This window comes from Strongylocentrotus purpuratus, unplaced genomic scaffold, assembly GCF_000002235.5.
Source record: "Strongylocentrotus purpuratus isolate Spur 01 unplaced genomic scaffold, Spur_5.0 spur5_scaffold_8, whole genome shotgun sequence".
NCBI classification, from domain to species: Eukaryota; Metazoa; Echinodermata; class Echinoidea; order Camarodonta; family Strongylocentrotidae; genus Strongylocentrotus; species Strongylocentrotus purpuratus.
Window position 1 is genome coordinate 32592870 of NW_022145614.1, and position 6000 is coordinate 32598869.

Sequence of the window (6000 nt, forward strand, 5' to 3'; positions counted from 1 at the left end):
GCCCCATGTGCAGTATGGCTTAAAGATAAAGACCAGTTATGGTCATGCGATTGCATTGTGAAAGAAATGTTGTGAAATCGATCAGAAAAGGTTGATCATCTAGCATATAACTATTGGTGTGTACTGCAAGGTTCTAGAATCATCAAAATGATAAGAAATTTGGCCCTGTCTTGGTAAAGTTACAAGCACTGTACACAGAAATATGTATATGGGACTACGTGACACGTGCACGATATCTATCAGGTCCAAATAGATATAATAATTTACCAAATATATCAATTAGTAGGCGGTTTCTCTGCAAAATTTGTATCATCATGTATTAGTCAAAACATATTCTTTCACATGATTGGTATTTAAATAAAAGCTTCCATTTCATTTTTTGGAGGCGTTACCAAAACTGATCTTTACCTTTAATAAAAGACACAACAGGAGGTAGAACACTTTATTATAATAATAATGATAATGGCCATGGCTTTTTGTATAGCACACATGTCTGTTATTCTGTGATGCTCCCTGCGCTCCAACAATATCACCCGGTTACAGCTGGCGGCCAAATATGAAATGCTCTGATGTATTGGTTACCTATCTACACCTGGGTAGAGAGTGACAAATGTGGATTAATGTCTTGCCAAAGGACAGTGGTGTCGGGCTGGGATTCGAACCCTCAACCCTTTGATTGAGAGTTCAGTGAATGAACCACTAAGACCACAATACCTCTAATATGTCTTTAGGAATGATTCAGCTACCCTGTTGAAATGAAATAAAGTCCAATTACTATACCAAGATGGAGAATGGCAAATGTAGATTAATATCTTGCCAAAGGACGTTAGTGCCAGTCTGGGACTTGAACCATGAATCATGTGATCCATAGTCTGATGATGTAACCACTAGACCAGGCCTAGACCATGACACATATTCAAAGAATATATATCAAGTGTGTAAACATGTGTTAAGTGTGTACAAGCATGATGCAAAAAACAAATTTAAGGCATAAAGTGCCGTTGTTTAAAATCAAACAGCGACATTGACACATTTAATAATTGCCTTCGAAAACACGCACCTGATTAAGTTACATTGTATGAGGTATTTCTTATGTAAACTCTTTTGCAGTATTATTTATGTCAACTCTATTACAGTATTATCAAGGCATTTATTTTCATGAACTGTTTTTTTTTTTTAACTGGTGAAGTGAACATAACATATATGATCGAGCACTTGTGCATACATATAATAAACTTACATGTTTATACAGAAAATACATTTACTGCAGTAATTGTCAAACAAAATGTTTTTTCCCACAATTGTCTTTTCCATTCTCCAATAAAATTAAAGTAGTTTTCTACAAGTGGTAATGTAGTTTTCTACATGTGAATTTACTTTTACTAAACAATCAATTTCTGAACATGATTTGATGGGAGAAAGTTTAGTACACATGCAAGTGTTGGATGCAGCTGGTGTTTTCCATTTTTGCATTGATTATTTTTCAGTTTAGTACATATGTTATTGATTGGCTGAATATGACATGTTTTTATCAGGGAACAACCAAATATTTGTTTTGTTTTTAGGATGTTGATTACTTTCCCTTAATGTTTTGTTTGTTGGTGCTAGATGCCTTGAAAATTGTACAGTTTTACATGATAATAAAGTGTTATATCTTTATATACAGTTCTAATCTTGGATTGTGATTTATAGTCCTTTGTTTGTTGCAATGAAGAAATGTGTTATCTACCCGTATGCAGTTCTTTTAGTTATTCATTTATTGAAACATATTTATACAGAATAAAAACATGTCCATGGCCCCTCTAAATTGTTTGGGTGCCCCAAACTTTTGATGGCAACATTTCACATAAATTGCATCATAATGTGACAGAGGATGTCATTTAAGACCCGTTTCTGCAAGGGTTTTCAAAACAAATATGTTTGAAGTCGAATATTGATTAAAGAATACAAAATTTAAGTTTTCTGCATACAACAGAAAACCCAAATAATGTATTATTTTATCAATATTTCTCTTCAAGCACATTTTTGGAGGGAAATCTTGGCAGAAGTGTGTTTAAAATGGCACCCCCTTTCACATTATGATACAATTCAAGTGAAATATTGCTTTCAAATTTTCGGCGGATTTCAGGCTCCCAACACTTTCAGAGGGGCTTTAAAGACATACAATTGTAAAAATAAAATCATTTCAATTGTTTCAGAGCAAAATAATACAGAAATTCATAGATGCACATTTCAATGCAAAAAAATATTATCAATATTATATTGTTAACATAAAGAAAATGAGATACATTGAAAAAAAAAAAAAAAACATAGAAAGCGCTAATCCAGTGAACTATCTGCTTTGTGGGCCCCGATCAAATTGTAAGACTGAGAAGAAAGCAAAAGTAGAAGGAGATCGAGAAGAAGAAGAAGAAAATGAGTAGGAGGAGAAGGAGAAGAAAAGGAACAAGGTGATATAGAATTTTAACTTTTAGAGACAACAATACTGATAAAATATATGGAAAAGAATGATTTCTATCTCAAATGAAGATATACACATTTTCCACTTCATTATAATTTTAGTTGAAAATCGACCCTTTTCTGTTCTGTTTCTGTAAATAAAAACTGAGAGAGAAAAGATAAAAAGGTCTTCATATTAGTCGGGGTTTATATTTCATTCAAAAAATCACTTCTCAGCGCCCGCTTGCAGCAACCCAGCGCCAACCACTTTTTTTTCAGGGGACGATCACTGAACTGGAATAAAGGTTCAGTGGGGGGGGGGCATCATGTATAGTACAGGAGCAGATCTACGAGGGGTTAGGGGATTCAACCCCCCCCCCCCCCCCTTGGGCTGCCAAGTGAAAATGTGATGGGCACTAACACAATGGCATTGTGTGAGTAGATGCCAGGAAAACATCAATTACGGGGATTCAAAATATCCCCCCCCCCCCCAACAACAACAAAAAACCCGCCTTACCGCTACGCGGCTCGTGTGGACGATGTCTGTATCGTCACTGGGCCAACCCCCCCCCCCCCCCCACCCCTTAGCAAAATGCTAGATCTGCCCCTGTGGTACCACGCCCCCATGGTTCAACCCGTATTATAAGATTTGTATATCCGTTTGAGGACATCTCATTTCGAAAACAAACACCGAGCTATTCACGTCTGTGAGCTTCTCTCGCATACGTCAATAATTTATTGTTTTCTGTTCGTTTGTCGGCACTCATCTACAAGGCGATTAATATCACTTCATGTGTCGGATGCATGTGAAGAGGTAGTATTAAGACTTCTCCGAGATGTATATAACTGTTCCGTCTTTATAATATGTCTATTGCATGCTGGAGAATGATATGAGGAAAATGCACGCTTTTATTTTTTTTGACCAACGGTATGATAATTATTATCGCGTGCAAAAAGGTCTCCATCACAAAGAGCAAAACACGATCTTTTTTCATTTGCAGAATGTCCTTCTTTTTTAATCCACAATTGTTTTTGCAAGTTAAACGCAAAGTATCCAATTTGTCATACATATCTCGTTAATGACATTCATACTATTTGATCCTAAATGCCCCCAAAAGAACGCTTTTAAACCGTGATCAAGCGATTTGTTCACTAAGAGGTAATAATATTAGGGATGCTTTTCCATTTCGATATCCGCCAGCTTCGGCTTCCAGTAACAATGTGGTATAGATAAATCTAACAAGAACAAAAAAGGGAAAAAGAAAAGAAAGAGAAGGGGAAAATGAAGGAAGAAATGGAGAACAGGGGGAAAATGGGGAGGGGATTAGAAGGAGAGAGAGAGAGAGAGAGAGAGAGAGAGAGGGAGATGTATGCAGTGCTGATTTTTATTTTGTTGCCCGCTCTCGCAATTTTCCAGCAATTTTTTAAAAACATTTTTTTGTTCAGATACATGTAAGTCAGAGAGTTTGTACTCGCCAGTCAGCCGAATTCATAATTAGCGGAGCAGTGGAGGCATGCATAAACGTGTCCCCATAGAGCGGGCTGAGAAACTCCATCTTATAGCCCCCCCCCCCCCCCTTAACTGCAGGCTGAAAATGCAAAAGCTCACTAGAATGGGAGTTGAGGGGGGCACCGTGATATTTCAAAAGGGGTAGCCAGGTCGATGTGCCTGCTTAGCAAATTTATGAAGCCAACCTTCGAAATTGAAGAGAAGATTGAAGTTGGTGCACTTGACTAAGTTATGACAACAAAATCAAAAATGAATGTCGACGCTCTTTCGTTATAAATGTAAAGTAATCTTCAGATATATACTAATCGAGAAATCGTACATGCATTATTAATGCATCTGTTTCAAAAAATGAAATCAAAATAACTTGTGAATAAAAATTTTGCTCGCTCACTGGCATAAAAATATCAACATATACGACATGCAGCACCTAGTAATGATTGCAAAACAAAGTCTGTTGCCAGAATACACACTAAAACGTAAAGACTGGTTTCAACATGGGTGTCGATCCCGGGGGGATGGGGGGGATATATCCCCCCCCCCCCCAATATTTCAGGTGGGGGGGGGGTGGCCTGTACAATCATCCCCCCTAATAATTCACCATGAAAAAAAAAAAAAATGAAGAGAAAAGTTAAGGATGAGAGCCCGATGAGAGTAGTTAATGGTTATTACTCGCAAGATGACCATCAATATGCACATTTTGCTATCTCTTTTTATACGAAGTAAATAAGACAACCGTATATGAGACAAGAATAAATTGAATTCTCGCTCATAGTTATTACGGTTTCATCAGGAATTGATGAATTTATTCAATTTGTTCAATCAACAGCATCATAGAAATGCAGTGCGCCAAATGCAAAGACGCAGCGTCAAAAAGCAACGAGCTAAATGTTAAGCGCGAAGCGCAAAAATAGCAATCTGCAATGCACATCAGACAATCCTGGACAGTGTAAACATAGATGAACTCTGTGACGATTTCTTGATGAGATCCGAGACAAGGAGAAAGATTTTCGGACATTAGTATGACTTATAAAATAGTTCTCTAGTTGTTATGTTGTTTCCGTTCACCCTTTTTAAAATTCACGTCATTGTATCTTTATTTTTGTTTTTTTCACTCATTTTATTTCCTGATATTTCCTAAAAGATTTTTCATTTTTGGAGAAATATTATTATGTCACAACTTATTTGTCACACAAATTATTTTCAGTGGGGAAACTGAATTCAGACGAGGATTAAGCGTAATAATCAAATGCAACGTCAAAGTACACGATACAACGAAGCGTCTTCTTTTACGAATAATTTAATGAAACGTGAAAGCTTCCGCGCTAAGCGCGAAATGGGCGAAAATGAATACAGACAAGGATTAAGAGTAATAATTTATTGAAACGTTAAAGCTTCCGCGCTTCGCGCGGTAGGGGGGAAACTGAGTTCATGAAGGACACGATACAACAAATCGTCTTCTTTCTCTAATGTGAAAACTTCCGCGCTTCGCGCAGTTTCGCGCAGGAATGGGCGAAAATGAATTCAGACAAGGATTAAGAAACGAGAATGGTACATAGGATCGTCTTCTTTCTTTAATAATCTAATGAAACGTCAGAAGGGGAAGGGGAACTTGATTCAAACATTAAGGATTAAGAGTCGAAAATGGTACATCGAATCGTCTTCTTTCTATAATAATCTGATGTAACGTCAGAGCTTCCGCGCTATGCGCGGAGGAAGGGGAACTTTGATTCAAGCAAGGATTAAGAGTTGAGAATGGTACATCGAATCGTCTTCTGTCTTTAATAATCTAATGAAACGTCAGAGCTTCCGCGCTATGCGCGGAGGAAGGGGAACTTGATTCAAACAAGGATTAAGAGTCGAGAATGGTACATAGGATCGTCTTCTTTCTTTAATCATCTAATGAAACATCAGAGCTTCCGCGCTTCGCGGGGGGGGGGGGACTCCCCCTCCCTGCACGCAACCCCCTAGGGACCGCGCTTCGCGTGCTCACTACCGCCCCCTAAAATGAAATCCTGGCTACGCGCTTGGGGGGGGGTGCAACTTGCCACACG